General features: G+C 44.9%; 1 pseudogene; it reads right to left on the bottom strand.

The window, feature by feature from the left end:
* Nucleotides 1–432: 432 nt before the first annotated feature.
* LOC118988357 (N-alpha-acetyltransferase 10-like) lies at nt 433–2,446 on the bottom strand (annotated as a pseudogene).
* Between the last annotated feature and the right edge of the window lie 8,883 nt (nt 2,447–11,329).

Here is an 11,329-nt window from a genome sequence, read left to right as displayed (position 1 = left end):
CTGGTGAGAAGGGTGCTAGGCAGGCCTGCAGGCGGCCCAGCTCCACCACCCCAGAGCCCTGAGGATGTTTTCCTGGGAGCCAGCCCTGCCTGTTTGGCTCTGGCGGACAAGTCTGAGCTGGATGAACAAGCAGGAAGTGCCAGTTCCTGCTCTGAGCGCAGGGATCCTGGGCTCTTTGTAGAATAACCTGTCCAGCCCAAGAAGAGGAACCACCCCCTGTCCCCAGCAAACTGGCCTGACAGCACCGCCCCTCCCTCTCTGAAACCTGCTGGATGGAGAGCTCCTGTGCTCTGCCTGCAGTTTGAAATTCTGTCATTGGAACAGTCTGGGAGCACCTTCGGGTGTCACTTTTCTGGCAATGATTTTGCGGCCCACAATGTTCACCAGCCCCCACAGTCCTCTGACTGAGGCAGCCAGCAACTCCTCCCCTTTCTCTAGGCCTCAGGTTCTTTATCTGTAACACAAAGTACTCAGATTCAGTGAGCCCAGAGTTTTGATTCTGAATTCATTATCAGAAGAATAAAAAGGACAGCCAGTGCTAGCAACACAATCGAAATAATCATCTCTCCCAGTTAAAGGAATGGACACACTAGATGCGATACGGAGGGAAAACCGAGGTGAACATGGATATCCGGTGTTCTGTCACGTGCTCCAGCCACAGAAGCCCAGGCCTTGCCACACTTTGGGAAGTCCCTAGACCTGGTAACCTAATCATAGTGGGCCCTCAGCTGATCCAGGGTCCCCCAGCAGTGCCCACGCCCCCCTTCTAGCCCCAGATAATAACAGAGTGAAGGAGCAGCAGCATTCTTGTGACATGGCCCCCCTACGTCAAGTAGCATCAGTGAAAGGAAAGAACACAGAAGTGGCTCTGAAAGAGACCCTTATGACTCGGGCCACTCCCCTTCTTTGTGTTCTCTCTCTCTTTCTCCCACCAGGTGAGGTTTATTGTGAAACCTCCAGGGGTGAGATGGGGATGGGCAAGCCAGGGCAGGGAGAGGAGTTGGAGGCCTCTGAGCTGTCCTTAACAGTGGTGCTCTCTGTGGTCTTGCTGACCCTGCTGAGGTGCTGGCTGTCACCACTGCTGTCCTTGGCATCCAGACCCTTCTCCTCCCCACAGGGCTCTCCTGAGCTTGGGAAGGAGTGGCCCTTGCTCTCCACCTTGTTCTCAGTGGAGTCCAGTGCTATGTGCCTGCCCTTCTCCTTCAGCTCCAGGTGCTGCTGCAGCTCACCGGGTCTGGGTGAGATCCTGCTTCATGGCTTATGCATCTTCCCCATCTGCATAGCATCGGGGCTCTACTTCACAGGTCTGAAAGTTGAGAGTGTTGGAACAGAGGTGCAGGGTGGCCTGGTTTCTTCTCCTTACATGCAGGGAGATGGTTTTGGCATTGAAGTTCTCAGTCATGGCTTGGAGGCCTGGTCCGTCAGCTTCTGGGCCAGGCCAAGGCATAGATAGGTAGGAATGCTTCACAGCCAGTGAGGTGATATGTGCATGAGATGCGTCATCTGGGTCCCCTCCCATCTGGGCCAGGACTTACCCCACAATATTCTCATCCTCAGCAATGTTGGAGGGCTGCAGCCAGGAGAGGCCAAGGTGGAAGTGGTGTTCCACGTGGGACCTCTTGGGCAGGCACAGGAGGCCACAGTGCTGCGCGTTCGCCAGGTCCTCTGGCGGCGGGGAGGAGGAGTCCCTTTCTTCTCTTTACTAAAGAAGGGAAGCCAAGGCCCCAGCTGTTTTCGTGACTTGCTCAAGGTTGTACCTGTCATGGGTTTGGGGCTGAGTCCACAGGCTGCATTCTCCACGGCCAGCTCAGGGCCTGCAAGGAGAGGAGGAACTTTTTACCTGTGAGTCACCTCCATTTCTATCCCCCCTGAGGAATTCACTCTCTGGTTGGTCAGGGTGGACAGCCTGTGATTTCCATGAGTGATTTAGTGCTCGTGGATTTCATTTCAGGAGCTTTGGCTAACCCGACCCATGCCTTCCGGTTATCTTGAATTACCACGGCCTGCTAGTTCAGAAACCTCAAACAGTGCATGATCAGCTTTACCATTCCTGATAAGAGGGAAAAAGAACCTGTGTGCCCGTTGAAAAGTCATCATTGGGATTTAAATCAGCCTTGGTTAAAATAATCAGGGGATCTCGGGAACCATGGAAAGGTCAAAGGTTTGCTGGTTTAGGGTTTCGTGGGAACATGCGCATGTTTGGACCAGACCCAAGTGCCTGGTTGACCTGTTTGACAGGTAACAATTAGAGAGTAGGAGCTTGCCTGGCTGGAATGTGGCCGCAGAGGCCGGTGCGGAGGATCTGGTTTACCTGCTGGGCAGGTGGGGCCTGCTGGGTCCGACAGGCATGTGCACGCACAGCATTCCAGAGAATCGGTTTTCTTTTAAAGACGCAGCGATGACTGCAGGGCACAAAGGGTTGGGCTGAGCCCTGGCTGGAAGCCATTAGCTATTTGCAAGGTAAAGAAGAAAAATAAATAGTTCCCTCTAGACAGCTCAAGGAAGAAACTAAAAAGGTATTCAAATTTTTTTTTTCTTTTAATGTCTGAAATGAGCCTGTGCTTCGTGTCTTGAGACTTGAGAAACCCCAGACTGGTACAAAATGCCAAAGATAATAGAATCGAAAAGTCACTTTCCCCTCCCCCAGCTTCTTTTTCTTTTTAAAAAGGTCATAATATCGAGAGCGGAAGATAGGTTCCTTGGAGATAGGTGTCTGCTGGAGACAGTCTGGAAATGTTTTTGCTATCTTCCTTGCCATCGCTGCAGAAGATACCCAGAAAAGCAAATTTCTGGGGTTCCCCTCTCAATAAATTGTATATAGTCTGTATATTTTTAAAGTTAAAAGTGCTGTTTTGATAAAACATATTTAGAGAGAATAATTTGTTATTTAAATGAATAGAAGGATATTAGGATATCACATACAATGTACGATACACTAGGAAACCCACGCAGGCACAGGTCCACATACGTACCATGACTTCTTTTTCATTCAAAGGGGTTTCTGGTAGTACCACTTCAATTTCCCTGTGCCGCATTCACCACTGATGGGCAGGGGGGAAATCAAGCCAGGGAGACTGGGACCTGAAAATTGCAATGGGATGAGGAACATTGCTAAAACAAATGCAAAACTCTTTTAAAATTCTCAGTTAATTTGTAAAAACTGACCAAGTTACTTCTCTCAAAAATACATCTCCCTCCCTCACAGTGTCTCCTTTCATAGCAGAGACTAGGTAAGTCACCTCCCCATAAGCGATCGGCGCTTCCTGTTCTTGTGGCTGCTCTCAGAGCTCTGAGGTCCCAAGAGATAGTCCCAGGATGGAAGCCACTGAGGTCCTGGTTGTGAGGGGGGAGGTGCAGGGAAGCGCTGTCAGTGGATGACTACACAGAAAGCAACTTGCCAGTTCAAAGAGTTAATTATAGTGAAGCAGAGGATCTTAAAATTCAATTGGCAGAAGCAAACAAGCAAACAAAAACTTAGCTGTCTCATTGTTGACTATTGCTGGGGGTAAAACAGCTGCTAATGTGTTGACAGACTATTTACCAGAATTGATCAATAGTCAGTAATAATAAAAAGTCGAAACAATAACAACTTGCAAGGACTGAGCGCTTACTCTGTGCTACGTGCTGTGCCAAATGGTCTACATTTTCTCACTTAATCTCCACAACGATCCTGAGACAAATACCATCACAATCTCCAATTTACAGACAAGGTGACTGAGGCACAGAGAGGTTCCAGAACTCGCCTAATATCAGCTCACTGGTAAGTGAAAGAGCTAGGCTCAGTTCGTTCACTCATTCACAGTTTGGAACGCCTGTTCTGAGACAGGCACAGTGCCTGGGGTTCACAAGGCCATGAAGAACTCTTAGAGTTGGTCCTTCACGAACAAATGAGACTTCACAGAGTCTAATGAGTGTTTCTGACTCCTATAGCAGCTCTCTGAACTATCCTCTAGATCAGCGATTTTCAACCGGCATGGCACAAGAATTTTTAAAACATGCAATACCTATTTAAACAGGGGCACTGACCTCTTTTCCCTTAGATTGTCAAATAAAAAAATGACAACAGCCAACACAATAGCCATCTAGTGTGAGCAATTCAAAATTATACCTATTTTTTAACAAAAATATATTTTTGTTGTGCCATAGAATTTTAATAATTACTTTATGCGTGAGATGAAGAAGGTTGAAAGTCGCTGCTGTACATGGTTTCTTGGTGGTGCACACACCTTAAAGGATTACCAGAGGTTTCTCTCGGACGTTTCCTAGCCACACTCACACAGCCTGAACAGCCGCATCTGAGTGCGGCAAAGGATAATGGCCATTTGCTAGGATATACACCACATGTCCACTCCAGGCCTGCTTTATTTTATGTGCCAAATAAGTGATGGCTCTGTAAATTCAAGTTTGTAAGTTGTGAGAGCAGAGTTTACTCTGGGTGGGAAAAGCCACTTTGATGACTAGGTACCTTATGAATAACAAATATTTGCATGTTGGTTTTTACCTCTTCGTGATTAAAAATTGATCATTACAGATTTTGACACAATGACTACTTCTTGAGAATCCTGAAAAACACATACCAAAATTGGCTCGCACCATAAAGTGGTTTCCTTACCCTGTAACACTGCACATATCCACACAAGGTCATCTTTATTTCCCAACTGATAATATATCTTCCTGTTCATGTGTATAAATCCTGAACTTTATGCTACTCAACCAATCTGTCCCTTGTGTGCGGATGGACATAGCTGCTCTGGTGATGACCCACATTTAGTAGCCATGGAAAGGCTGAAGGGCCACTTGGGAGACAGTAATAATATAAATGGTAACAGTAATAAGTACACAGAGGGTCCACTATATACTGTGCCACACACGCTACGTGCATTGTCTCATTTAACAATTACAGTGGCGCCGTGGCTGGCACAGCTGAGTTGGTTAAAGTGTCGTTGCATAACCAAAAGATTGCCAGTTTGATTCCCAGTGAGGGCACATGCCAAGGTTGCAAGCTTGATCCCCCATTGGGGTGCATGCAAGAAGCAGCCAATCAGTGTTTCTCTCTCACATTGATGTTTATCTCTCTCTCCCTCCCCCTCTCTCTTGAATGAGAATAAAATGAACCTTTAAAAAATAATGATGATTACAGTGGCTTTAGATGTGTATTGTGACCGTAAGTAACAGGGAAGGGAACCTGCACACAGAGAATACATAATTTACCTGAGATCACTCAGCTAACAAATGGCAATGCTAAGATGAGAACTAGACCCATCAGGCTCTAGGGACTGCATCAGACAGATGTGGGAATGAATGACCCCTTGGTCCTTAAGGTTTCGTGATCCTGAGATATTCTGCTCTACTCTGCTTTCAACAAGGCAGACCAGAAGTGCTATCCTGGGTTCCTCTGGTCACCGTGCTTTAAGTGGGAAAATAAACAATCTGAAGCAGGTTTTAAGGAGAATAACCAAAGTAGAGAATACATTCAATCATGTCATGTGAAGAAGAGTTTAAGGATCCAGAAATATTTATATTCTGATTCAAGAAAGAATAGGCCAATGTTGTGTGGTTCCAAGTTGGAAAACCAGGATCAATAAGAGGATAAACACCACATGTATAAGAGAAAGTTGGAGGGAAACAGACTTTGATTGTATATAAAGACAAGTTTGTTATCCCTCAGTCTGGAGAACAATGGAAAGAAGGTGTGAATGCCTGTCCCATCACTGTGGTAAGCATTTATTGTTTTTGCTTTACTCTGAAAGCAAAGGCCCGATTCCTTCCAAGGGAAGTCACATTTCCCCATTGAGAGCAGCAGTCTTGGTGGGATAGCCAATCAGGTTGTGCTAATCACTCCGGCCTTGAGTATATGACCCAGTCAGGTCCTTTTTCTCAGGATAATCTATCTTGAGCTGAGAAACATGAGGGCAGACAAATGGCTGGAGTTGAGTTGTCCCTGAGAAGCACCCTGTCCTATCTGAGCATTAGCTTCTATCCCCGGATCTTAAACTTCTCACAGAAGAATCTGTGCACTGGTCAGAAAACATTAGAGACCTGGCTGGTGTGACTCAGTTTGTTGGAGCATCGTCCCTAACTGAAAGATCACCTGTTTGATTCCCAGTCAGGGTTGTGAGTTCAATCCCCAGTCAGGGTGCATGCAGGAAGCAACAAATCAATGATATTCTCTCTCTTTCGCTTTCTCTCTCTCTCTCTTTCCCATCCCCCACTTTCTTCTCTACCAAATGAGATTAAAATAGGAGAAATTTTTTAAAAAGGAAAATACCCTGGCTGGTGTGGCTCAGTGAATTGAGTACTGGCCTGTGAACCAAGGGTTGCTGGTTCAATTCCCAGTCGGAGCACATGCCTGTGCTGTGGGCCAGGTCCCCAGTATGGGGCATGTGAGAGGCAACCACACATTGATGTTTCTTTCCCTCTCTTTCTCCTTTCCTTCCCCTCTCTCTCAAAATAAAAAATAAAATCTGCCCTGGCTGGTGTAGCTCAGAGGATTGAACGTGGGCCTGCAAACCAAACAACTGCGGTTCGATTCCCAGTCAGGGTACATGCCTGGGTTGCAGGCCAGTTCCAAGCAGGGGATTCACGAGAGGCAACCATACATTGATATTTCTCTTCCTCTCTCCTTCCCTTCCCTTCCCTTCCCTTCCCTTCCCTTCCCTTCCCTTCCCTTCCCTTCCCTTCCCNAACTGCGGTTCGATTCCCAGTCAGGGTACATGCCTGGGTTGCAGGCCAGTTCCAAGCAGGGGATTCACGAGAGGCAACCATACATTGATATTTCTCTTCCTCTCTCCTTCTCTTCCCTTCCCTTCCCTTCCCTTCCCTTCCCCTCTAAAGACAAATAAATAAAATCTTTAAAAATATAAAATAAAATCTTTTAAAATTTTATAAAAAGGAAAACATTAGAGATGTCTAGTAAGAGGCTTCTTACTCATGAGGATGCCAAAACACTAGAATTGTTTAATTCTAGTGTTTAATTCATATATATTAATTAAATATTAATTAGAATAAGTATTAGAATTGTTTAATTAATATATACTAAACATATCCTTCAAGCTACATTTTTCATCATTGTATTCTAATCCTTAAAGAGAATTAAGAACTATATCTCCAACCTAAGCTTTTTATAATGTGATTTGACCTCGAAGAACAGAAGTATTACTATCCTTTGTCCTATTCTTCAACACTCTCTCAATTCTGTGAGCTACCTAGGTCTTTCCAATACATTCTGTTGTTGCTTAAGTTAGTAGGACTGTTTTTCTAAGGTGAGCAGAGTCTAACTGACACAACCATTAACTTGATGCATGACTGTGATCATGGGGAACAGTCAGACCTCTCTGAGCCCTACTTCCTTCATGTGAAAATAATCCCAGGAGGTTTTAGAATATAATATAAGATAGTATCTGTAAAGAAAAAGACACATAGTAGGTAATCAGTAAGTGCTGGTTCTCTTCTCTTTCTCCTCTAAAGCATAAGTTTTCTGTTTTTAGAAAAATTAAGAAAGATAATATATGCAAATTAGCTAGCATTGTGCCTAGCACCATAGTAGGTGCTTAATAAGTGGTTGCTATGATTTTATTATAATTTGTTTGTTACTGGAAGAATTCAAGTCATGATCAGAAAATCATTGGCCAGAGATTTATAGAAGTAATTCAACAAGGGGAAGAGTGGTTGGATGTAAGGGCCTCATTTCTTTCCCGCACGGAGGGTCTGTGATTCTGTGTTAGAGAGATTTAGTGTTGTCTGTAAGGATGTGTTAGCTCCTTTAAAGCAAAATGGCAGAGGCCAGACAGAGTCTTGGGATGAGGACAAAACATGCCTGGGTGCGTCCTCTGGGCTGATGTCCAAGCCAACACTGAGGAGGGAGTCGCTACTCAGCCTGCCCTTGGAGAGAGCTAAGATGGTCACCCAGGTTAGTGTTCAGAGGGTCCATTTGGCTCAGAGCTTCCACCATGGTTTTGCCTTAATCAGGAACAGACACTCACTCAAGTTGTTCCAGAAATAATGGGGTTTTACTGAAAGGACACTTATGCAAAGTGGCCCTGGAAGAGCCAAGGATTCCAGCCTCTGAAACAGCAGGGACCACAGCAGCTCTGTGATATGCTCTTTTCCCATTTCTAACTCTCCTCCTTACAGCAAAGTCTGTCTCTGTATGTTGCCTCCTTTATCTTCTTTGCCACCTGGCTATTTCTGCTGATTTGCCCACACCTGGCCCACAATGGCTATTCAATCCCCACACCTGCATGATCTCCCAGATCTAGGCACTAGAACTAATTTCTACCTACGCATCTTTTCCCAAAACTCTAGAAAATGATTTGACTGGCTTAGCTGTTGAACCAGGCTATGTCACATGCTATACATGAATAAATCATTCTTTTAAGATTTTACTTTTAGAGAGAGGGGAAAGGAGGGAGAAAGAGAGGGAGAGAAACATCGATGTGAGAAAGAAACATTAATCAGTTGCTTCTTGCATGCACCCTGACTGGGGATTGAACCTGTAACCCAAGCATATGCCCTGACCGGGAATCGAACAGGTGACCTTTCAGTTTGTGGGATGCCACTAAACCAACTGAGCCATACTGGACCAACTGAGCCACACTGATCAAGGCTGGATAAACCATTCTTGAGATCCATGTCCTCACCAGGTGCAATCAGATTCACCTCATCTTCTGCCCACTCAGCAGAAAATATGAACTGGTCAGAAAACACGAGAGATGTCTGGTAAAAAGCAACTTAACTATAATGACACAAAATATGAGATACATTTTTATACATTAAACATCCCTTTCAAGATATATTTTCCCACCATTTTCTTCTAGTGTTTAAAGAGACTCTGCAAGGATTGTATCTCAAGCTCAAATTTCAGAGGATGTGGTTTGCCCTTGAAGAAGATCTCCTATGAGAACACGGAACTTTCTCTTCTGTGGCAAATGTTGACTGGAAGCAACGGAGTCTTCGAATGGGTTGTGTGGGATTCTCGAGCTAGGACCAAAGGGTTTCAACTGACAGGCTCTGGTTTTCAGCTGAATGAGAGGTAGGAGGAGGACCCCAGGCCATGAGAATGGAAAGGAGAGGACAATAAGAAGCGAGGGGAGTCAAATGGGAGAGCTGGTAGGAGAGAGGTCAGACGGGAGCTGCAGAGTGGCAGGAAAGGCAGCCACGGCCAGAAACCAGACAAGAACTGCTGCTTCCTCTTTAGGGAGAGAATTTGCCAGTGAATCTAGGGAAAGAGGACAGAGAATCAGGGAAAATGGGAGAGCTGGGCTGGGTGAGGCCTCAGTCCCAGCTGAGCTGAGTGCCAGCTATGAACAAGGCACGTAAGATCTCTCCCAGGCTTGGAGCGGTATTTACCTTGTGAGACTCTAATTGTCAACATGTATTCGATTTAAACATTTGGAAGTTCTTAACTACAGTAGTCTTATGGACTCTGGCTAAAGGGTGGTTCAGGGAGTAAGGAAGATAAGTATCTTAAATCATATGTAACACAAGGGATTGTGGAACATTCTAGAAAAGGGCCCGTGGACATAATGTTCCCTGGGAAAATTTGAAAGCAAAGCTAGGCATTGCCCTGTGATTTGTGGTTGGCTTCAGTACCATCCACATGCCTGTGAGACCCCAACCCCAGGGCTGGACTTGTATCTTTCCAATTTGCTTTGAGATGCACCCTTTGACAAAGCATCTCCAAGAAAACATCACCACAGTCTCTGTAGAGTGGGAGGTTTAAGGGATTAACCACGGGTCTCCAGGGACTAGGCTAAAGCAGAGGATTCTGGGCCCAGAGTTTTGGGCCCATACTCTTCAAATCTGAGGATTAATGCTTGATCCTCCTCTAAAAGCAGGAAGGTGGTGGGGGTGGGGTTAAGCCTTGGCTGGTGGATTATGAATGTTTCAGATACAAATCTTCAAGGCGGGAACTTTGCAAACAACAGGAACAACCATGGGGAAAACTCCACAAAACGTCTTACCTCAACTCATTACTCAACTTTGTGAATTTGGAGGACTTCATGAGACATTTTAAATAAAGGAAGAAGTTACTTAAAGGCTAAGGGTATCTGGGGCCAGCTTAAATCGGGCAACGGGAAACCCAAGTTGCCCTTTCAGGATGTTATTCACCCTATAAAAACAAAGCGTATTTGTTCACAGTAAACATGTCGGAGCAGCAGCTACATAGAACAAGTGTAGACCCGTTGCTGTCCAATCTGCCAATTTTCAGATAAAAGACCAGGATCTGATAAGTGACAGATTGCCCTTAGGACGTTTGCCACGGGATCTTTTCTGGTTCGTCCAGAAATATTATAATATTATATTATAATATAATATAATATTATAATTTCAGTGTCAAACACGTAAATGTATCAATAAAACTTCAGAACAACTTGTGTCCTCATGATATATTTATAATAGTTATCTAAAGGCAGGGCAGGGTCGAGGGGGGCAGGGGGAAGCTCTGCTTAATGGCTAGCTTCGAACCACTGAAATTCCATGACCTGTCAAACACAGGTGAAATCCCGGGACTCGTCCTGGTACTTGCTTGTAAGACAGGGCAAGGCCAGATCCCCCAGCTATAAATAAAAGTAGTGTTGTCCTGTTCATGAGCAGATTTCCTCTTTATCCTGTGGTCCTACGGCATCTATCAAAGGGAGAGAATTATCCCAGCGTGGTGTGTCCCACATTTGTATACTACTTCATGATTTTTGCCATATTATCAAAACGTTCGTAATATTATTTACTGATCTTTTTCTTTAAATCAAATCACCCTTTTTTAAAACCTAAATAGAGTATTTCTGAATAAAATTTGTCTTTCCCAGATCAGTGTTACCTGTGAATGTATAGCTTTTATGGGCTAATTGTTTTTTCTAATATTGATTTAAATAAACATGTAGTATTAAAATAAAGAAAATGTTGGCTGAAAAAAAATAGCTAAAAACACTTCATGTAGCCCTGACCAGTGTGGTTCAGTTGGTTGGCCATTGTCCCACAAAGCGAAAGGTGACCAATTCAATTCCTGTGCAGGGCACATGCCTAGGTTGTGGGTTCAGTCCCTGGTCAGGGAGCGTACAAGAGGCAACCAATTGATGTTCTTCTCCCTCCCTTCCCCTCTCAAAAAAAAACCAAAAAAACAGTATAACCTGGAGTGGTGTGCAGACCACAGTTTGGAAAATACTGCCTAGCTAAGGAGAATGCTAGGTGTGAATGAATCTCTGTGCCATCTGCCCCATTCACTCCTGGAAGAGGGCAATCGGTTCTAACTCTCGCATTCAATGGCTGATCTATCCTGGGCTAATCACTCCCTACAACTTCACTTTCTCACCTGAGGAAGTTGGACTAAATA

This window comes from Sturnira hondurensis, unplaced genomic scaffold, assembly GCF_014824575.4.
Source record: "Sturnira hondurensis isolate 20B ecotype Veracruz unplaced genomic scaffold, ASM1482457v3 Scaffold0006413, whole genome shotgun sequence".
Taxonomy (NCBI): domain Eukaryota; kingdom Metazoa; phylum Chordata; class Mammalia; order Chiroptera; family Phyllostomidae; genus Sturnira; species Sturnira hondurensis.
This window is presented reverse-complemented; position numbering and strand designations above follow the sequence as displayed.